This window comes from Rattus rattus, chromosome 10 (genome assembly GCF_011064425.1).
Source record: "Rattus rattus isolate New Zealand chromosome 10, Rrattus_CSIRO_v1, whole genome shotgun sequence".
NCBI classification, from domain to species: domain Eukaryota; kingdom Metazoa; phylum Chordata; class Mammalia; order Rodentia; family Muridae; genus Rattus; species Rattus rattus.
This window is the reverse complement of record NC_046163.1, coordinates 32375293-32398802: the sequence shown is the minus strand read 5'-3', so window position 1 is coordinate 32398802 and position 23510 is coordinate 32375293. Positions and strand designations below refer to the sequence as shown.

Here is a 23510-nt window from a genome sequence, read left to right as displayed (position 1 = left end):
CAACAGCTTTCTCCCAGAGACTAGCTGACCATAAATCTTAGAGAACAATTTTGAGAAGCAGGAAACAACGTCTCCTAAGAACTAGCGGACCATGAAGTTAAACAATCTGAGAAGTAAGAGACAGCTTCTCCTAGGAAACAATCTTGGGAGACAGAGAGTTCTTCCTTGTGATTTTTCACTGTTATTCTATGACGCCATCCCTGCCCCCTCAGGTTGTGGTTTCTCCCTTTAAATACCTCTTCTCCCAGCCTCTCAGGGTCGAACTCCACTGCCCCTGCGTGGGATATGAGTCTCGACCCCAGTGCACTGGTTGCTATCCATAAACCTCATGTAATTACAACAAGGACGGTCTTGTGTGAGTTCTTGGGGGGTTGCGTCATCCCGAGACTTGAGTGAGGGTCTCCCCACTCTGGGGGTCTTTCATTTGGGGGCTCGTCCGGGATGGGTGACCACCCTCGTCTCCAAAGACCCACTTGGAGGTGAGATAACATCTGTGTCTTTGTCTGTGTCTGTGTTTTGTGCCGGCTAAACTCTGGGTCTGTATTTGCTACTCTGGGTCTGTATTTGCTCGCGAGTTCTGGAGTTCTGGTTTCGCAGTCACTCCCATCTCGGGCTGAGAGGGAGGCTCGTTTCTCAGGAGAGAAGCGAGTGTGAGCGGTAGACGTGCCTGGGGCTCACTGATTGCACTGCCCTGGGAGACGTCCCAGGAGGTGAGGAGGGACCCCAGGGACGCCTGGGAGATTCCCATCTAGGTGCCTGTGAGGATTCAGTGATTCTCCTGGATTGGAGAAAAGACCTGCCCTCCTGGCCATCTGTATTTCCAGAGTGGTTTTTGTCTGTGTGTCTTAGGTCTTTGTTTTGTGTTCTGGTTGGGAAAGAAGAGTGATGTGGAATCCGCTCCCCTTCATCTGTTTTTGGTGAGCTCACGGAAGCTCCCATCTGAATCAGTTTGGTTTTGTGGTGATCTTGCGGTGGCCAGTTGTCTTTTGTTTTTGTGCGCACTTCTGTTTTTTTGTCTGTTAATCTTTTGAGAAGCCTAGTGTCATTTGGAGGCTGGTTCTCTTGAGAGGCAAAGCCACCAAGCTGACACTGAAGAGAGGTACTCCTTAAGGGAAAATCTAAGTCCAGAGAGACAGCCGGTAACAGATAGGCTGCCCCTCTGCTCGCCTTTCTGTTTCATAGACAAAGTTGTGCTTATATTTACAATGGCCTTTTTGTCCCAAGAGAGCCTTAATCATCCTCCTCCTAATCCTCCTCTTTGGCCCCTGCATTCTAAACAGATTGATGCAGTTCATAAAGAACAGATTCTCAGTCATTCAGACGCTTGTTCTCACCCAACAATACCAGAGGGTAAGACAACAGGAAGAGATTCCTTAGAATTCGATTTGAGTAAAGGATTTTACTCAAGTCTAAAAGAAAATGGGGGAATGAAAGACCCCAGCTTAGCAGCAGTAACGCCATTTTGCAAGGCTGTACTTAAGATGACTGGTTCAGGGAAAGGTTAGAACACTGAGTACACAGCGGCTGCCAAACGGGATGTGTATGGTTGAAGGCCTGGCAACAGGACGACTGCGGTTGAGCGCCTGACAATGAGAAAAGCCCCGGGAGAGGTCCCACACCCTGGTGGGGGCCGAGTCAGCCGTTATGTTCCAGGAAGGTAGCTAGGGAACTTGCCCCTGGGCTGAACCCTTGGGGGGCCGAGTCAGTCGTTATGTTCCAAGAAGGTAGCTAGGAAACTTGCCCCCGGGCTGAACCCTTGCCACATTAGAATCCACCAATTATATCCCTGTAACCATGCATCTGCTTCTGTATACTTGCTTCTGCTCCCCAGAATCCTATAAAAAGCCCATCCTTGGTTCCGTGGGGCGCGCCAGTCCCCCGAGTGACTGAAGCGCCCACAGGTGTCTGTGCCTGTGTATCCCGACAATAAACCAAATCCTCTTGCTGATTGCATCCGGTGGTCTCGGTCTGGTCATTGAGTTGGAGGACCTCCATCCCGAGGGGAAGTTCTCCCTGAGAACTTTTCAGTATAGCTTTTGTAGCTCAGAGACAAGTGGACTTATAACAATTGGCCATCGTCTCCCTCCTATTTTTCTCCAGCTTCCGTGAGGATGGACTAGTTGAGGGTAAGATAACGGATGGGTAATAGTGTAAAAAATGTTAGAAGAGACACTAAAGTAAATTAAAAAAAAAAAGGCAGAGAAAGAGAAGAAGAAGGAAGAAGAAGCAGATAAAGCTAGGTGGGTACTCGAATCTGTTATCCCAAAGGTCATGCTCTGCAACCATGTCTAAAAGGGGAAGGGGGATTACAATGGAAAAGATCTAGAAGGAAGAAGAAAGATATAGAGAGGATATGAGAGGCAGCTGCGCTGTGGGCCTTCAGGGAGTGAACAGGAAAGAAAGATTTTAGGTCCTATTGCTTGCTCTGGGCTCAGCAGCTAGCTACTTTTTCCAAAGGCTGAAGAAAACAAATTATTGTTCAAACTCTTTAAAGACGATTTTGTAATTTAAAAAAGAGAGAGAGAGAGAGAGAGAGAGAGAGAGAGAGAGAGAGAGAGGAAAAAGAAAGAAAAGAAAAAGAGAGAGGAAAAAGAAAGAAAGAGAAAGAAAGAAAGAAAGGAAAGGAGAGGGAGGGAAAGGAAGGAAGGAAGGAAAGAAGGAGAGGGAGGAAGGAAAGAAGGAGAGGGAGGGAAAGGAAGGAAGGAAGGAAGGAAGGAAGGAAACAAACTACATAAGCCTGGAGAAAGCCATCTTCAGTCTGTCGCCCCCCTCCCTCCCCAACATCTACATATGTCGCATGTCGTGCTTGTTGGCTAGTTGGTTGGTTGGTTGGTTGGTTGGTTGGTTGGTTGGTTGGTTGATTTTTGGGTTTTTTGGGGGAGGGAGTGTTAATTTGACAAGCTAGAGCTATCTAAAAGAGGAGCCTCAACTGAGAAAATGACTCCGTCAGACAGTAGGCAGCTCCGTGGGAGTTCTGTCTTAATCACTGACTGTTGTGGGAGGGCCCAGCTCACTGTGGGCGGTGCCAACCCCGGACAGGTTGTATAAGACAGTGTCATGAGCGATCCATGAGGAGCAAGGCTGTAGTCAGTGTTCCTCCACAGCCGCTGCCTCAGCTTCTGCTTCCGGATTCTCTCCTTGAGTCCCTGACCTGACTTCCCTTTACGATTAACTATATAATGGCATGGACCATTCTCTGGGGTATGTCATGGTACTTTGTCACAGCAACAGAAAGCAAGCTGACACATCCTCATCCCACCCCTGCCCATCTTCCCCATCAACGTCCACCTCTTACCATTAGAGACTGTGGGTCTGGACTGTTTCACCGTTACACTAGCCTTCTACAGTCCAGAACCTCTAACTCTACTGAAATTTAATTTTAACCTCAACAGATTTAAAACAAAATTAGGTGAATCAAAGAAATAAGAGTGAGGGGGGAAAAAAAAGCAGCACAATTTCCTCAGAGAACACTAAGGCCAAATACTTCAGAAGATACAGGCTTAGCCAGGTTCAAGGCCAGTCTGGAACATACTGGGAGACTCTGTCCCCCAAATCCTCAAACAAAAAACCAAAGAGCTTCCCGTTTGAACCCATGTGTTGAAATGTAGTTGTTAATGTTGAAAGTGTCCTGTCACAGAAGGTTCATCACCATTTAAGACCATCAATATCTTCAAGGCATGGACCATTCTCTAGGGTATGCCATTCATGGGAGAGTATGACAAGGTAAAAGCAACTATCTAGATGGAAATGGAGTTAAGGGGTCAAGTGTGCAGTCACAGTAAATCCAGTGTCCCAAACAACAGTCTGTCCTACGTTGTCATGAAAAAGAACTCTTTGGGAAGACAATTTCTGGTACAGTGCATGTTTCTCCCACTGGAGGAAGTGCTTACTTCTGAGTTAGAATCTCTGTGAAATACCATCAAGAGGAAAATCTACTTGAACTGCTATAATGAATTTTTCCTGGGAACACACGTTATGTTTGGAACATTATTAGTTCTACAAAACACTAGTATTTTCAGAATATGCACCATCGTATTTGGAGCAGATGCTGTATATACAAGTTTTATAATAGGCATACTATTACAACAGCATCCCTACCCACCCACACATCTGAAATATCCAGGACCCCTAGGATTCAGTCACTGAGTTTTGACCTTTCTGGAATGTCAGTGTAGAGCGTCACCCCGCTGTAAGTCGGGGTGTGCTTCATAAATTTGTATCTGACACCAGTATACATTTTAGCCTTTCCTCAATTTCTCCTAAATGCTTAGTGTCCTTATGGCGGCTCGTACTACCCAGAAAGTCCTGCGGCAAACATCTACATGTCAACTTCTTTATAGAGCTGTGTGAGTTTTTTTCATTTTCTGACAATCTAACTTTGTTTCTCTGGAGATGGCTTTCTTCCAGAGAACCTGCAAATGAACCCACAGTCATGTTACGAGAGGAGTCACGCTGAATATCTGCAGCAGAGCACAGGCTTCTTAAAGATGAATGCTTTCATAAAAAGACATAAAATAAAGCATGACTTTCCAGGACTGAGGCGAGCTAGTGGAGGGAAGTGTTTTGGGTTAGTTGGTTCCTTGGTGCTTCAGGAGTGGTACCACCTGGGAAGTAGCCTCAGTTGGTTAGTTGTTAGGTAGGTGGGTGAGTGAGTGAGTGAGTGGGTGGGTGGGTGGGTGGGTGGGGGATGTGTGAGAGTGGGTGGGTGAGTGGGTGAGAGAGTGAGTGAGTGGGTGAGTGGGTGAGTGAGTGGGGGGGGGGGGTGTGGGTGGTTGGATTAGTGGGTTGGTTGGGGGGTGGGTGGGTGGATGAATGGGTGGGTAGGTGGGTGGGTGGGTAGGTAGGTAGTTTGGGCTTTCTGACACAGGGTCTTGTGTGGCCCATGCTGGTCCTGAGTTCCTAATCCCCCCTGTCCCGTTTCCAAATACTGGCCATGGACACAAGCACAATGCCTGGCTCGCCTCTTCTTTTAAGATGAGGAAGTTTTCGTCTACAAGAGGATGTTCTTGAAGGTTTATGCTTGACTGTGTGGTATATGTCTTCAATTGTCAAAGAACTGCTGTTTCACACATGATTTAAGTCCTTATGTGTGTGAGGGGTTCTAATTTAACTCGAGGAATAAACAAGTGTCTGTCTCTGACTTCAAGCAGATTTTGATTTTATGTTTTGTTTTTGAACATGTGTCACTCATCCACAAAACCCGAGGCAGGAAAAGGCACATTATGAAATGGATTTTTCCTTCCTATTCTGTCCCTTGGCGACTGTTTTCCTCCCCAGGAGTAACCTCCATTACCAGTACCTTAACTTTCCCTTTAGCAGCGGTCTGTCTTCACCCACTCGGTGATTTATTATTGATATTTGGTTCTCAACGATGCTGTGGCGTTTTAGGTCCTGGTTTCTTTGGAGAGCATTGTCAGTCACAGGTTTGCTGACTAAGTCTCACAGGTAGACTCTGTGCCCATAAGCCTGTGCACACTTATTTCAAAAGATAGCTCTAAATCACTTTTTGTCCCTAACACAGCCCCAACTATAGATTGCTATTTGTCTAAACCTATTTACAAACCAGCAGTTTACAAAAAGTTTGGTGTTTGACAGTATGAGAGTGAACACACACACACACACACACACACACACACACACACACGACATGGGAACTGTCAAGGTTAAAATATGAAATATCCCTCACAGGTTCACACGAAAAACACTGACCCAAGCGATGTTATTTGAGGAGGTGGTGGGAATATTAGGAGGGAACACCTAGCTATAGGAAATAGGTCCCAAAGGGTGTGCTTTTTTCTTTGACTGTCCTAAATTGTTTACTGGATATGAATTTTACAAATATTATGTGTATTACGGTAACGGTGGAGCTGAAGAGTATCACCCCTTCTCCAGGCTGCACCACGAGATCCACCAATAGTGTGGTGGAACTTGTGGCCCTTTCCAAGGCCACGGTTCTTGCGGCCAGCAGATGTCAGCCCACGCATCTCCCTGTGCTTGTGGATTGGTTTGGTGATCCACTGGGTGTCAGGATTTCTTCTGATAACTTTATGGAATGGATCAATGAGGATAACCTCAAGAACTTTGTGTGTGGAATCTTCACCAACCCAGTAGGAATTCAGGACTCTGAAAGCTCCACAATGACGCCCAGCTCTCTCCTCAGCAACAGACTGAAGGCTCCGGGCAAATTTCAATTGGTTAACACTACGGTGGACAGGCTTGCCGTGTAAGTTGTACCTTTAGGAACTGGGCATTTGAGATCACCACGGGCGGACACGAATCCTGTAAATAACATAACCTCGCTTAGCCTTGTATCCCAGCCTTTGCGCTGTATCAGGCAGGGTCGGGCGGGGAGCCCTGGGCAGCACAGAGAGCTGACGGTATTGCCCGCAGCGGACCCTCAGAAGAAAGCGCATTTGTCGGACTGCTTCTTCCTCCACAGCTCCCTGATGTATTTGTATGCACCCATCTTGGCTCACCTGATGGCTGCCGCCAGAGGAAAGCAAAGGGTGTGCTTTTGAAGGTTACACAAGGTCGTTAGTTCCTTCCTTTCGCTATGCTACTCATCCCCCATTGCAGGGAACCATGGAGTCAGCTTGGCCTAGCAGAACTTGAGAGGCATGCGTTTTAGAGTTTTCAGGTTGGAGTCCATGGCTCCTGGTGCACAGTGTGCCTTCCAGGTCCTGAGAGACTGATGCACTCCCTCAGGCAGGGAAGCCTTCAGGCCACTTTGTGTTTCTCTGCTATTCCCTAGGTAGTCAAGAAATCCTGGGAGCTGGCAGGACAGTTGGTCTTTGGCATTAATCTCGTGTACCCTGTGTAACTTGTAAATGTCATTGTATCCTGGCAACTACTACTGTATTGATCCTAAAACTTGCCTCAATAGTCTGTTTCTGATAAAGGTATAAAAAGTCTGATTGCTCTCAATAAAATTGTTTCAGCCACAGTTGTGCTGCGGCCCCTCCAACCTGGTCTGATTTCATTTCTTGCAGCCTTATCAGATCACCTTGGCCTGGTGGGTGTGTACTGTCCTTGAGGTCAGGTTCTTCCTCACTCGTTTCCAGATACCACAGTGTTCAGCCTTACCTCAAGCACAAAGTAATGGAGTCAGCCAACCACAGACAGAGCCCTTGGAAAGCATGAGCCAAAATAAGAGGTCTTCCCTCTCAGAGGTGCCTGCAGATATATTGGTCACGGCTATGGCAAACTAACTCACACAGCAGTCAAAGACCTGAGGATTTATAAGCCAGCCCTTGACTATCTTTTCCATTGATATTGAGAAGCAGACTTCCTCATCTCCTGAACTCAACTGGCCTGACAGAGCAGAAGTTTTTAAAAGTCAGAGATAGATCAAAAATAGATTACTTCAAAAGGTTAGACATTTTATACCAAGACCCCTCGCATACGCTCACGTCTGACTTTGACAGTTTGGAAGTGGCAGGGGAGACCTGCTCCGTGGGGATCTTCTAGCCCCTCACAATCAATTATCAGCCTACCCATAAGTGTAGTTTATAAAATAAACAGAAAACATTTAATTTAGAAATGACTAAATATAAACGAGAAAAAGATCTGTCCAGGTGAAATTCACTTGTCTTATCTGGTTCGCTCCAGCCTCCCAGCCCTGTGGCCATCCTTGGGACCTTAAATGAGCATTGGATAACACAAGGGATTTTTCCTTTCTTTCCCCTTTACGTCTCTCCTCCTCCCCCCCTTCTTTCCTTCTTCCTTCCTTCCTTTTTTTTTTTTTTTAACTCACAAAGCCAGTTTTACTCCCTTTCAATACTCAGTCTCAGTTTCTACTCTAATGGCCGATTCATTTCATCCCTGCCCATATTTGTTCTTTCATTTTCCAGGTTCCTCTCCACTTCTCTTCCTTCCCTTCACAGGACTACCCACACCTCCATCAATACCATCCATGTTTGTAGGAGGAATGAGTCAGCATACCCTGACTGGTGGCCCATGATGACCCATGCATGCGCAATGGCTGCATCCGTATTTTACAAGATCTGCCTTGCACTTGGAGCCCACAAACTGGCCAGCCAATCAGATGGTGCTAGCAACAAAGGGCAAGGTGTCATGGACCAATGGGGCATGGGTAGAGTCTATAAAGGCACTCCACAATCGTGCAATAAATGAGTCTTCTTCTGCTTCTCACTTGACGTGGAGTCTGTGTTGCTGACTCTGTGTTGTTGATTCCTCGACTTCTTACCCCCTACCCCCAAGGACCATCCTGAGGGGCTGAGGGCTAGGGCAACACATGTTGCTTTTCTTCACAGCTCAGAAACGTAATGTAAATTTAAGTGCTTATAGAATGTTTTATTTTCTTTTGTATTTGTGTGTGCGCGCATGTGCGTGTGTGTATCCATGTATGATAAACCAGAAGTCAATCTTCCGTGTTGTTTCTGAGGATCCCTCCACCTTGTTTTTTGAGAGAGAGTCTCTTTGACTGCCTGGAGGTCACTGACTATGTTAGACAAGCTGGCCAGTGTGCCCCAGGGTCCAATCTCTTTCCAGGTTCCTAGCTCAGGATTTCTAAGCTGGCTATTGGTGTGGATCCTGTGGGTGGAACTCAGGATGTCACACTGGTGCGGCAAGGCCATTGCTGAGGTATTTCTCCAGCCCCTAAATGGTTTTTCCTAGGAATAAACTTAACTCCAGTTTTAACAGTCTCTATTCTAACACTGGCAGAAACAGAATTTTGGCTAATTCCCTTCCTATCCCTGAGCTGTAACTAAATTTTAGAGTTAGTGCATAGCATCACTGGGAATAGATAGGTCTTCAGCCCCATGCCATGCACACTGCAACCGGTGCGTATTAGTACTGGCATAATGCTTGATTTAGATAGGAGCTTGATAAACATTCATTAAACAAATGAATTAATGTTTTCTCATGTATAGTCTTAATGTTTTTCTAACTTTTTAGGTTGTCTCTGATTATAAGCATCTCCACTTAGACAAGGTATTTCTAAATCATTTCCTAAGTTGTGCAGATGGACCGTTTCAGTAGCAACAGAGGATGTATTTCACTTCCCTAGAGTTTTGTCGTCAAATGACATCAAATTTTGAAATTTTTACTGAGAAACGTCTTAATTTGCCCTTTTCTGATTATCAGTGAGGCTGAGCATATTTTACTCACCTAGTTTTCTAGTGAATTGCATTTATCTTCCTTTTACCTATAGAAGTGACTTCCATTGTCTCGCGCTGTTTTGTCTGATGTCTACGATGGTTTGAATGAGAGATGTTCCCTACAGGCTCAGACATTCACTCGGTCATCAGTTGGTGCTGTTTGAGGGAGATTACGGAACCTTTAGAAGGTGCAGCATTGCTGGTGGAGGTGTGCCATGACGGGAAGGCTTTAGGGAGTGTGGTGGTTTAAATGAGAAACACCACGTCCATAGGCTCATAAATCTGAATACTTGATCACCAGGGAGTGGCACTATTGGAAAGGTTTGGGACCTGTGACCTTCTGGAGGAAATGGTTACTGGGGAAGGGGCTTTGAGGTTTCTAAAAGCCCATTCCAAGCCCAGAGTTCCTCTTGTCCTGCTGACTGCAGATTGAGATGTAGAACTCCCCGCTACTTCTCCAGCACCTCCATGTTTTAGACAGCTGCTGAGGCCAGGAACTATGTACAGGGCCGGGGTCACCGTGAGTAGGTACTGAGCGGCCACTGCTTGAGTCTCTGAAAGTAAGTCTAGGTTTCCATGGAGACCCCAAGGTGTTGGAGATAGCTATCAAAAAGAGATACATGCTAGGAATGGAACCAGCACAAGAAAGAGATACATGTTACAAGCAACAAAACTGGAGGGGCGGAGCTATTTACGTTTTTTGGAAACTGAGCCCCAGGTATAAGACATAGGTCTACAGGATTTGATGTTTGCCCTGCTAGATTCTGGGTTTGCTTAGGTACCGTCTCCTTACTGTGCCCCTACTCCACCCGTTTGAAGTGGAAATGTATATTAGGTGCTATTCTAAGTTGGAATTGTGTGACTGTTTTATTTTTATCTTACAAGGCGGTCACAGTTAAAGAGATTGTCTTGAGTTTTAGAAGAGACCCTAGACCTTTGAACAGTGCAAAAGCTTAAATATCAGGACTTTTTAAGTAGGACTAAATGCATCTTGCATCGTGAGATGGCCATGAAGCTATGAAGGCCAGGGAGGAAAAGGTGGTGGGTTGAATGAGAACACACTATTGGCTTGGGTGTCTGAACACTTAGTCCTCAGTGGTGCTGTTTAGGGGAGGTTATGGAACTTTCAGAAGGTACAGCCTTCCGGGAGGAAGGATGTCGCTGGGGGTAGCGTTGAGTGTTTATAGCATTGTCCCATGTCTTAGTTAGGGTTTTATTACTGTGAAAAGAACCCATGACCAAGGCAATAACTTTAAAGGCAAACTTTTAATTGGGGCTGGCTTACAGTTTCAGAGGTTCAGTCCATTATCATCATGGCGGGAAGCATGATAGCATGCAGGTGGGCATAGTGCTGCAGACGGAGCTGAGAGCTCTACATCTTGATCCACAGGCAGCAGAAGGAGGCTGTTTCCCACAGGCAGTAGGAGGGGACTCTGATTCCACCGGCCAGACTTGAGCATATATCTGAGACCTCAAAGCCCTGCCTCCATAGTGACACACTAATAAGGCCACTAATAGTGACACTTCCCTGTGGCCAAGCATATTGAAACCACCACACCCCACTTCTTGAACTTTCTCTGTTTCCTGTGTACAGATGAAATGTCATCAGCCAGCTTTGTCCTCGTGCCATGCCCTCCTGTCTACTGTAGACATGCCATGCCTCTGGAACCAATGGATCCTAATAGTTAGTGAAGCTGTTGTTTCCTCCCAGGTTTAGATATCTCTTTTTGTTTTTCAAGACAGGGTTTCTCTGTATAACCCCCTGGATGTCTTGGAACTCCTCTGTGGATGAGGCTGGCCTTGAACTCAGAGATCTGCCTGCCTCTGCCTCCAGAGTGCTGGGATTATGGGAGTGTGCCCCCACCATCCGAACTTAGATATTTCTTATTTAGTGTTAATTTGTAGAATTTGTTTCTAAATTATAATATAGAGAAGTTTGGAGTACCCCCAAAAGACTTTTGCATGGCCAGAGACATTTTTATATTACTAAAATGCTGTTCCTTTCATTCCGATTCTTCGGTGAGCAATGGAGTCTTTCCAAGACTAAACAACATGTAACAATGCCATCATGCTGATGGCTAGTGAAATGTGTGTTATCCCATCAAATAATTTATAATATAATAAAGATTAATGGATATAATTCATATAGTCAAAAAGGTGTGGGACTTTTGATTAGTTTTTTTGTTTTTTCAGGATGCAAAAAAAGGCATCCTGAAACCAGTTTGAAAACTCCTGGCTGAAGAGAGATATGATTTCTTTTTCCTTTTCCTGTTAGGACAGAAAGTCGGTATGTCCTGAACCCACCATGTTTACGATGTCCAACTTATCAAATATCAAGTCTCATATCCACCTACGGCCTCCTTTGTTGCTCTTTTTTAATGTTGATGCATGGCAGGATCTAATTACTGTAATCTACAGTGACTCTCCTTCCTTGGGTGACGTCACTCACTTTTTAGAATTGTTTTGGCTTCTCTTAGACCATTTCTATACATAAGTGACTTTAGTGGCCTGTCAAATCACACAACACAACACACACACACACACACAATATTGGGATTTTTAAAACACAATGAACCATGAAAAATTGTACTATTTATCCTATTGACTTTCTATTCTGACTTGAATCTTAGGTATTTTTTATTCTCGTCCCCCTTTTGACCTTTGGTGTTCACGACATTCTTCATGCAGGTTCCGCACATTCTTGGTTAGGTTGCTCAGTGTCTAAGATTATCTCCGTTGTGATTGTAAATGAGATTCCCCCACCTGTTACTGGGGATGAAGAGCTGCTATTGATTTTCCCTATTGATCCCATATTAGCAATAATGCTAAGACAGTTACCTTATTGTTTTCCTTGTTGAATCTCTTGTAAGAAATGATAATCTCTACAAATAAGTTTTACTCTTTTTTTTGTTCATGCTTTAGTAGCCTTTTTCTCTTAAATGCAGAGCCTAGAACTTGGGGGATGATGTTTAAGTGCACAGGCCGCAGCAAGCTCGCTGTGCTCTTCCAGCAGGAGTGCTTCCATAACCTATTATATGTACATTGCTATATGAAGTAAAAAGCAATTTTATTTTTAATTATGATTCTTAAATCCTTAATGCTTTATTTCTTTGAGCTTCAATTTACATTTGTGTTTGATGAGGATGGGGGACATATGTGTGCCCAGTGCACGGGTGGAGGTCAGAGGACAGCTTAAGGGAGTTGATTCTTTCCTTCTGCCATGTGGGCCCTGGGGATCAAGTTCACATTGGCAGACTTGGTGACAGGTGCCATTGTCCACTGAGCCATCTTCCCGGGCCTTAATGCTTTATTTCTACCAATCCAGAGAAGCCATGCATTTCCCCTCAATTTGATAATAAGGTAGCTTAGAGAGTTCTTAAGAATTACAGTACCAAAAAACAAAACAAAACAATTGTAGTACCATTTTTACATTTGCAGTAACTATCTCTCCTTCGTATATTAATTTATACTCTTTGCTGGAGTTAATATCATAGCTATTATATGGTTTTTGCATTTGGGCTACAAATGCACTTCTGAAAGCCTTTTTTTTTCTTAAATAGAAAAACTAGAATTTGTAGTCTAATGTTGGTAAGCAAAGACTTGCCTCCTGTACCCAGAGCCCTAGGTACAGTTCCTAGCACTAAATAAAACTGAGTGTTGTCCTGTGGTCCCAGGACTCAGAAAGTGGAAAGGAAGATTAGAAGCTCAAGACCATCTTCAGCTACAGTAAAGAGACACTTAGGGGAGGGAACGGGGATGTTCACAAGTGACATTCATTTTTAAAACTGTAGTGTGTGTGTGTGTGTTGTGTGTGTGTTGTGTGTTGTGTGTGTGTGTTGTGTGTGTGTTGTGTGTTGTGTGGTGTGTGTGTGTGTGTGTGTGGTGTGTGTGTGTGTTGTGTGTGTGTTATGTGTTGTGTGTGGTGTGTGTGTGTGTGTGTATGCACACACGCACGACACAGTGTGTCTGTGGAGAGCAGAGAACAACTCCTAGCTATCGGTTCTGCCCTTTTACACGAGATCAGGCAGCTGTAAGCACTTTATCTGCTGAGCCATCTTACAGGCCTTTATCATTTTCTTCTCTCTTTCTTTTCTTTCCTTTTGAGACAAGATCTCATGTAGCCCAGAGCCTAGGCTGCTATTCAACTTGTATATGGTGGTTTACACCTGTAATCTCAACACTTGGGAAGCTGAGGCAGCAGAACTGCCAAAAAACTGGAGGCCAGTCTAGGCTACGAAGTGAATTCCAGACGAGCTTGGGCTAGAGTGAAGATTTGCCTCAAAAACAAACAAACAAACCAAAATGCAAAAAACAAATATACAAACAAACCCAAAAAAACTAGGCTTAATAATGCACACCTTAAGCCCAGTTCTCTAGAGACAGAAGCAAGCAGATCTTGGGGTGTTCAAGAGTAGCCTGGTCTACATGGCAAGTTACAGGCCATCCAGGACTATATAGTATGATCCCCTCTTTAAAAAGAAATATGGAATCCTCTATAAAATAGAAGACATACGTGAGAGTCTTAAATCATGTCTATGTGATTAGGGCTAAGAAATTGGTCAGGCCCTGCATCTTGAGCTTGTAACTAAAGGTAGAAAGGATACCTTATGACCTCTGAGGTTGGATGTCCAAAGGCTGCGGAAGCTGTTTGCTAGAACAGTCTCTGTTGGATCCCTGAGCCTCCATGTAAAAGTCCAATCCTCCTGATGTCATTATATGATGAGACCCAAGCCACTTACAAACATCGCATGACACATTCTAATCCAGCCCTTGTCCCTCCAGCCTTGTCCTTTAAGAACTCCCCAGGAGTTTTAAGTTCAGGTTTTCTCTTGTGACATCCTAGACACTGTGAAATGGAGACTGGTTTATCTGTCGGAATTCCTATCAGGGGGGATCTGTGAGCCCAGAGCATGGCTGCTGTTTCCTGCCTGTGTGTTCTGCGGCAGTTCCTTACACAGAGACACACAGAACACAAGAAGCACATATCTAATAGTATCTTCGGGAAAGAAACAACATAGTGGGGGAAGCGATGATACTGAGAATTACACATACGTCCAAGAGGGGCACTGAGAATTGAACTCCAGTCCTGGGGAAGAGCAGCAAGCACTCTTAACTGAAAGCCATCTCTCCAGATTCTTCATTCCTATTTTTAATGGAAAAAATACTAAAGGATGTGCTGCAACAAGAAAAATGAGTTTAGAAGGATATTTTGGCATAGATAAACAAATGGTAAGCGTAGAAAGTGATAAATTATGCTCGTAAATTGGATTCTTTGCTTATGAAGTGGTTTTATGCTCCCATAAATATACAATTAACTTCTAGATGGAAATAATTATCTAATACATCAAGGAACTAAAACATATCTTTTAGGAGCATGAGGATAGCTGTATTTTTAAACTGTGAGGAAAAGAAAGATTTAAGTATGCTGATCAGAAATGTAATGGTAGCCTTTAAAACTATAGACAAAATGTGGTCTTCAGGGCCAGTGAGATGCCTGACTGAGTAAAGGTGCTACACCCTGACCACCTGAGTTTTATCCCAGGAACCCACTTGGTGGAGGGAGAAATCAGACCTCCACAGGTTCTCCTCTGACTTCTACCCATGCACCCTGCTTGCAATAACAAATAAAAATTCAATTAAAAAAATCTACAAAGTCCAAATCAACAGAGGTAAAGTCGAATGGAATTTTTTAGTTATGCAACAAAAAAGGAAGAATTATAAGTAAAAAAAAAAAAGTACACGAGAGAGTCAGGCATGGTGGTGCACAGATTGGATTCCAGCACTTGGGAGGCAGAAGCAAATGAATCTCTGAAAGTCTAAGGCTAGCCTGGGCTACATAAAGAATTCCAGGCCAGCCAGGGCTGCGTAGTAAATCTCAGTCACAAACAAAACAAATAGACAAAAAAGAATAAATAAACCAAAGTACACAATGGAAAATAATAGAGCATCACCTGAGACTGATTGTACTAACGTAAATTTAACTTTGCAGTTATAAACAGAAAGTGTCTGGATTTAAATGAAATAATACCACAGTTGTCTGCTGTTTATAAAGAGGTGGCTATAAAAGGAGTAAAGAAAGCTGAAAAAGAAGGCACTAGATCCACAACTGGGAAACCTCTCCATTTTAAAGGATGCCTTCTCCCCAATTATTAAGAAATGATTCAGGGCAGAGACTTCTCAACTCAGAACGGGACAGGTAGAGAAAGTATTTATGGTGAAAAGTTTGAAGATGAGAATTTTCACTATAAGCATGACCGGGAGGGTTTGAAGAGCATGGCAAATGCTGGCCCCAATACAAATGGTTCTCAGTTCTTTATCGCAACAGGTCCAACTCCTCATGTGGATGGGAAACGTGTGGTATTTGGTCAAGTAATAAAAGGACTGGGTGTGGCAAGGATGCTTGAAAATGTAGAAGTGAATGGTGAAGAACCTGCCAAACTCCGTGTTATTGCAGAATGTGGAGAACTGAAGGAAGGGGATGACTGGGGAAGATTCCCCAGAGATGGCTCTGGTGACAGTCATCCGGATTTCCCTGAGGATGCAGACATAGACTTAAAAGATGTAGATAAAATTTTATTAAAATCTGAAGACTTACAACACATTGGGAATATTTTTTCAAGTCTTGGAACTGAGAGAGGGCATATTTTAAAAATATGCGAAGGTTCTAAGGTACGTGGATAGTTCAAAGGCTGTTATTGAGAAAGCAGATCTATCCAGACTGCAGCCTAGAGCCTTAAGTTGTGTGTGGCTGAATATTGGTGCTTGTGAATTGAAGACGTCAAATTGTCAGGGGGCGATTGACAGTTGCTTGGAGGCTCTTGAAATGGACCTTTCAAATACCAAAGCACTGTACCGAAAAGTGCAAGAATGGCAAGGATTTAAAAGAATATGAAGAAGCATTGGCTGGTCTTAAGAAGGCGCAGGAGATAAAGCTATCCAGGCAGAATTGCTTAAAGTCAAACAAATGATAAAGGCACAGAAAGATAAAGAGGAGGCAGTGTATGCAAAGATGTTCGCTTAATAAGTATTAAACTTTCCTTAACTATTATACATTGATTATATAAAGGATGATGTATATTACTGTCTACATGATCCCTGATGTATTTCCCTTGATCTTTATCATTGTTTACATAGCAGTGCTGACGTAGGTTCCTTCTTAATAAAGTGTTATGAAATACAAAAAAGGTATATCTTTTAAGATGATTTTATTATGTTTGTTTTGTGTGTGTGTATGTATGCCCATGCTGCTGATCACGTGTGGAGGTCAGAGGACAACTTGTAGTTGTGAGATTTTTCTTTTCATAGCATGGTTCCCAGAGGTCAAACTCAGGTCATTGGGCTTGGCTGTAGCTGCTTTTCCTGTCTTACCAGTCCAGTTCATTTTCCCATGACAGTTTTTCTCTCTTTCTACCTTCTCCACCCACTTCCTACTTTAGTGTTGCTTCTCTACACATTCAAGACCACATTGTGTGGAACTATTCCTGGGGAGACATGAACAAATGCCTACTCATCTAGACAGGAAACTGTCATCAATCCAAAGTAAAGATACTACCAAAATTCAACGTGGTGACTCAGTTAGTTTTATTAGGGTTACGTACAGGAGTAGAAATAACTCAAACATATATCATTAAAGCCAACCCATCATGGGTGACAGCTCACCAAAAGCTGGAAATCTGGAAAGCACTACACTGCTGTGTCATTTCCAGGTAACTCAGTTAGTCTAAACCTCTCCTAGGCTGCTTGAATGATTTCTTCTTTTCCCCAGATAGCTTGGCTTCACTGAGACTCTTCTAGGAAACTCAGCTTTTGTCTTCTTCAGCAGTCCTTACTTCTTATATATACTTTGGGAGGGAGGAGTCTAATGTATCTGATCAATTTCAGGGACTTCCTGAAGCCTTTTGAGTAGGTTTTTGATCTGAGTTTAAGGGGCTTTCTTGCAGAATGGGATGTTTCATCTCCCCTTAGAACAGCAGTTCTCAACACTTTGGGAGTCAAATGACGATTTCACAGGGTCACATATCAGATATTCTGCATATCAGATATTTATGCTTCATAACAGCAAAATTACAGTTAAGAAGTAATGAATATCTTTAAGGTTGGGGTCATCACATGATGAACTGTATTTTTTTTGTTTGTTTGTTTTTTTTTTTTTTTTGTTTTTTTTTTTTTTTTTTTGTTTTTTTTGTTTTTTTTTTGGTTCTTTTTTTATGATGAACTGTATTAAAGGGTCATAGCATTAGCAAAGTTGAGAGCTCTTGCCTTAGAACATCCTGTCGTTTTACCCTTCCTTTAACATCATGTCTTAAAATATTTTGTTGTTTATCTCTTCTTTAACACCTGTGTCTTAACAAGCTTTCTCTCAAGATTGAAGGCTATAATTTCAGAGGACACTGCGATACAACAGATCCTTACCCTAGTCCTGAAGTAGGTGTCTCCCAGAGAAATGGAAGATACGGTGAACATTATTAAACTGAAAGCCAGTCGGCCCAAGTTTCGTGTGTATGTGTCACTCTGCTTTCTTCCACTCCCAGAGATGAGCTATTTGATTGCTTAGTCTGTGTATATGTGTGTGCCCATGCATGTGAAGACCAAAGATGCCTCCTCAGTTTCCCTCCATCTTAATTTTGAGTCAGGGTCTCTTGTTAACCTTGTAGCTAGCTGAGTTGGCTAGCAGCCCCCGGGATCCTCACATCTCAGCTTCCCCAGCTGAGGGTTTCAGGCTTACACTGCAGCAACGGGCTTTTATGTAAGTTCTGGGGATTTGAACTAACTGCTCAGTTTACTTTTTACACTCCAGTCCAGGGTAGAATTTACAGCTTTTCCTAAGTCTCAACTTCACTCTTTTGAGGTTTCAGACTCTCAGAACACTTTCACTTGACTCCAGAGCCAGAAGATGGTCAGAACCATCACTGTAGCCCACAATCCTGGTATGTTTATTTCTTTTAGACAGGGTCTCGTAACCTGCCTGGAACTATGTAGCTAAGGATGACCTTGAACTGTTGGTTCTGTGGTCTCTGCCTCCCTAAAGCTGAAATTACATGTGTACCCTGACCATTAGGCAACCTTTAATTTCTAAAGCTTAGAAATTGAGTATCACGTTAATGAATAAAGTGTGATTTCTTGACTTTCATTTTCGCTCATTTGTTTGTCTGTTTTTTGAGGCAGTGTTTTTAATTGCACCCCTGGCTCTCCTGTAACTCACTGCATAGATCAGGCTGGCCTCGACCTCACAGACATCCCCTGCCTCTGTCTCCCTAGAGCTGGGATTAAAACATGCATCATCACTGCCTAGCATTTTGACTTATTTCAATATTGAAAATTTGAGAAACAGTGTATAGTTCAATCCTGTATTACCAGAATCTGGGAGGTCGAAACAGAAGAATTGCTGTGAGTTCAAGGCAGGTCTGGGCTACAAACTCAGAGCTTGTGTCAGGATGGAAAGGAGAAAGGAAGGGAGACCTGGAACAAGGGATGCAGAAATTCCAAGTCTACACTCACAGCAACAGCATTTTACCATCTTCTCTTGACTCTGTGGATTTGGGAATGTCTGGCCTTACTCAGCATCAGGTTTCTTCCACTGTGAAATGCCAGAAACCTATCAGGAATCGTTGTAAATTCCTCCAGGACACCTGGCTTGAGGTGGGAAGCAAAATATAAAGCCTTTCTCCCTCCTCAACTTTCTTAATTATACCTACCATAGGAATTAACTCTCTCTCTCTCTCTCTCTCTCTCTCTCTCTCTCTCTCTCTCCCCCCCACCTCCGTGTGTGTGTGTGTGTGTGTGTGTGTGTGTGTGTGTGTGTGTGTGTGTGTTTCCTGATACTAAAAGAGTTGCCTTTAAGCTGCTATTCTTGGTCTTAAATGCTGTTAATCCATAGAGTTTTTAACTGTAAAATGTAAAAATCATTCAGAAAGTATGCAGGTTCGGTAAACTTACAGTAGAATAAAAGTACAACCTTTTCTCATTGTTGCTCCACCATCGATGCCTTTCTGCATCTGCATTCTGGTGCCCATGTCCTCCCTCACTTTCCTCAGAGGCTTCACTCCTGTCGATTAGTCTCTCCTATCTCTATCTGTTTGTGCTGGTTGTCTCCTTTGTCTTTTAATTTGACAATGCCCCTCATATCTCTCACTCATTATGTGGGCAAACTCTGGGAAAGTCATTCAACTAATCTTCAATTACCACCTCACATCTGACAACCAACAAACCACTGATTCCAAATTGGACTCCTCTTAAATTTTCCAGATTCATAATCTCTCTTAATCCAAGCAAATGCAATTCCAGTGTGATCTAGATAGATAGCTCGGTGGGTAAAGGCTCTTACTATACAAGCTTGACACCTGAGTTCCATCCCAGAATTGACATAAAGGCTAAAGGAGAAAACTGACTTCACAAAGTAGTCCTCCGACCTCCAAATGTCCCCCACTGAGCAACACACACACACACACACACACACACACACACACACACACACACAGCTACACGTGCATGCACAAACATGGGCTAGTGTATATATTTCTAAGTTTTCAATGCAGTTCCACACATCCAGTGTGAATTACCTCATCTCTCCACATCCTACGTGTCCCTAAATCTTCCTTCCCCTCTGCTTTCTACTTTCATCCAGTTTCCCAAGCAAAAACTTGGAAATTTTCTTGATTTCCTCCCAACCAACAAGTTTTGGGTTATATTTCCCTTAACAAATGAAATGTTTGGAACCACAAATTTAGTAAGTGCTGTTATGCTAAACTAAATTGGTCCCGACAGTGACTCCATACAGGAGTCCTTAATGTCAATCTTTGCCTACAAGCTAACTCAAAGCCAAGCTTAGGTGTATACATTTGTAACAAATAGCTTAGTCTCAGCCGCTCACAGCAGACAAATGCAGTGGTCCACTGTTCAAAGCATGCGCAACTAAGGCTCTGTACTTCCACTTTCTTTCCACAGATACTGATACTTTGTAGCCCCAGTGTAGCCTGTCTTTGGCTACTTTGTGGGTTCTTTTATCTTCCATCTTCTCCACCATTTTCCCACCCTTTCAACCCCCTAATATTAGCTAGGAGAGAAACAAGGAGAAAGGAGAAAGAGGGTGACATTATTGTTAGCTTGGGGGCATGGAATTCCTAGGGGCAAGTTTGATCCTCCATGTCAGGATATCTAATTTCTTCTTTGTGAATGAGTACTTTACAAACTGGGACCAACAGTAACCAATCAATAACCAATAATCCATCCCACTTCTCAGGGCCCTAGCATTTATATACCCTCTGAAAAGTCCCCAGAATTCCAAACAGCACATAAACACAGAGACTATCTGCCATTGGCAAAATCATGCCCCTGCTGGAGCATGAAGCAAATCATAGTCAGCTGCTGTGGACAATCTGAAGCAGCCCCATATCCTACACCTGGGAGTAAAAGGAAAACACTTTGCTATATTCCTCTGGGGTTCTTGTTTGGTTGGTTAGTTTTGGTTTTTTGAGATAGGGTTTCTCTGTATAGCCTTGGCTATCCTGAAACTTACTCCATTGAGCAGGGTGGCCTCAAACTCAGAGATTTGCCTGCCTCTACTGGAATTAAAGGCATGCACCACCACCACCTGGCTTATTTCTGTGTTTTTAAAGAAATCCCAAAATCCCAAAATTGTCACTACACTCCAAAATTCTTAAAAACTGTTCTGGCTCAGAGACTGCTAGACTCTAGAACTGGGAATAAAAGCCATTTAAGATCTTTAGCCTTGTTATAACTTATAGCAGTGCAGACTGAGCTCCACATGCCAGGTCTGTAATCCCAGTACTCCCCAGGAGGAAGTAGGACTGCTATGAATTTGAGACCAGCCTAGACTATTTGGCTTGACAGAGTATTGGTTTTTTAAATGATAACGTCAGCAGCAGTAGGAGGTGGGGCAGAGAACACACCTCACATTGGCATCTGTAGCAGCCTAAGGAGTTCTGTGGGGAGACCTCTGCTAAGGTGACGGCAGCTGTTGACTTTTCACTGAGTGATTATTAGATGAAACCTTAATGTAGATTGATTCAGAGAGGTTAATACAAAGAGAGACACTGAGAGAAAGGATCGTATACACCAAGCATAGACATGGGCTCCTTAAGACAGTCGTACTGAAGTGTCCTTACAGGAATCATTTTTATGGTTTTGGTGGCTTCTGAGGATTCCTGAGGGTGGTTCCCGAGGAGCCTTGGGTGAGATTACATGGTAAGCGACAAAGTGAAAACAGGCCACAAAGGGCTATCCGCGGGTGCTAAGAAACACTCTACTACAAATGAAGTTTTAATCTCGTGAAATGACCAGAGCATTGAAGGCCCACGTCTGGGAAGGAGGAGGCCATACTTCAACGTCCTGCTTGCTTAGTCCTTAAGCATCATTCACTGGTGGCTTGGTATCCTCACTGCAAATAACTCCAAATAAAGCTAGGCATGGTGGTGTACGCTTGTAGCCCCAGCATTTGGGAAGGCAGAAGGTGCAGAAGTTCCACCAAGATGCTTGCCCCAAGCCTAACAACCTGAGTCTGATTCCTGGGAAGCACCTGGCGAAGGAATAGAACAGATTCCTGAAAGTTGTCCTTTGGCCTTCATATATGCACTGGCTGGTGTTCGTATGCACAGGGAGACACACACACACACACACACACACACACACCCTGAGCTACAGGAGACCCTGTTTTAAAATAAGTAAATAAATTAAAAGTGCAGCATGATGAAATATCCCTCTCTGTAGGCAACCTTCAAAGCAAATGTTGAAAATTGTGAGGAATTCTTAACTCTGCTGGCAAGAGATTTAAACAAGAGTCCTGAGTGAGGACTTTTCCTTTCCCATGTCTTCTCAACTGTCCTCTCTTCTCACTTCTCCCCAACTCCATTCCTCCGGGATATGTCAGGCTCCTTGAGCTCCGTCTTACCTGGAAGCCTCATTATTACAGATTACAGCGAATGTCCCACTTGGAACTAGAGATAGCCAAGTCTGCTGTGCTCTGGAGACCAGGGTCCTCTCTGCTTCTCAGAAAGATAGTAGGCCCAAATTCTTAAACCTCTGATGAAACGTAGGCTCTAAAGGATAGGCAGGGAACCATGAGGGTCTGAGTTTGAATTCTGTGTAAAAGGCAAAGCACAGAGCTGACCGAGCCTGGCGGCACACACCTTTAATCCCTTCACTTGGAGGCAGAAGCAAGTGGATTTCTGAGTTCAAGGCCAGCCTGGTCTACAAAGTGAGTTCCAGGATAGCCAAGGCTACACAGAGAAACCCTATCTTTTAAAAAAAAAAATGCAGAGTGTGGACTGTAGAAAGGACAGACAGGCAGCTATTTGGAGCTTGTTAGTTCTAGGTTCAGAAAGACCCTGTCTCAAGGAAGTAAGTTAGAAAATGATAGAGCATGGGTATTCATGTAAACACACAAGCACACATATGCACTTGTACATACACACACACACATGCACACACATACAACATATACCACACACATATATATAACACACAAACACACACACAAGAATGCGCACACACACAACATATACCACACATACACACACACACACACGAATGCACACACACACACAAATGCACACACACACACACACACCGCACACAATCCCTAAGAGCAGGAAGCCTAAGGATGAGGAGATGTACTTCTTTGCATACCTGTTTTTCCTCTCTTTCTTCCTTTAGACTTCATGGTTTCCTTTTCCTCCTGTGTATTCCTTTCTTCACAGTTCAATTCTATTGTCTCTTCTCTTTTTCCTCTCTCTCTCTCTCTCTCTCTCTCTCTCTCTCTCTCTCTTTCTTTCTTCTTTTCTTTTGGTTTTTCAAGAAGGTAGGGCTTCTCTTTGGGCAGCCCTGGCTGTTCTGGAACTTGCTTTGTAGACCAGGGTGGCCTTGAACTCAGAGGCCTAGGATCAAGGACTTTTGCCACCACGTTCTGCTTTTATTTCCTTTCTGAATAATAAAAAATAAACCACCAGCAAACGCTGAGGTCCCTGACTAGTTACATTCCAGAGAAACGAGGAAGTTCATGTGGTTAGGCGAGACCTTTGGTATGCCTTACAGTTAAGGAAGGAGAAGAGAGTTGCAAAGGTAAGAAGAGGCAGAAAGGTTAAAGAAAGGCAATGGTTGTGCAAATCTACTCAGGGCGTGTCATCTCTCTTAGCCTACAGTGATTATCAGCCATGAATCCGACATCACCAAAGACTGTCAGTGAGTCAGAGTTCATTAGAAAATGACCGGCCTGTGAGCATCCGTGTCGGACACGCATCAGAACCTCAGGGTTGCCTGGAATAAAATCCTTGACTAGAAAGCTATTGGTTTTAGTCAGACTTCTTGCCAATTCCCACATTGCCTCCAGGCTTCTGTAACACAGCAGATAGTGCAGACTTTTAGAAAAAACAA

The 23510-nt window shown here is 43.6% G+C and overlaps 2 pseudogenes; one reads left to right on the top strand and one right to left on the bottom strand.

Annotated features, from left to right (window-relative positions):
- Positions 1-5816: 5816 nt before the first annotated feature.
- Positions 5817-6466, bottom strand: LOC116911628 (annotated as a pseudogene).
- A 1511-nt stretch (positions 6467-7977) lies between these two features.
- Positions 7978-16143, top strand: LOC116911627 (annotated as a pseudogene).
- Positions 16144-23510: the final 7367 nt, after the last annotated feature.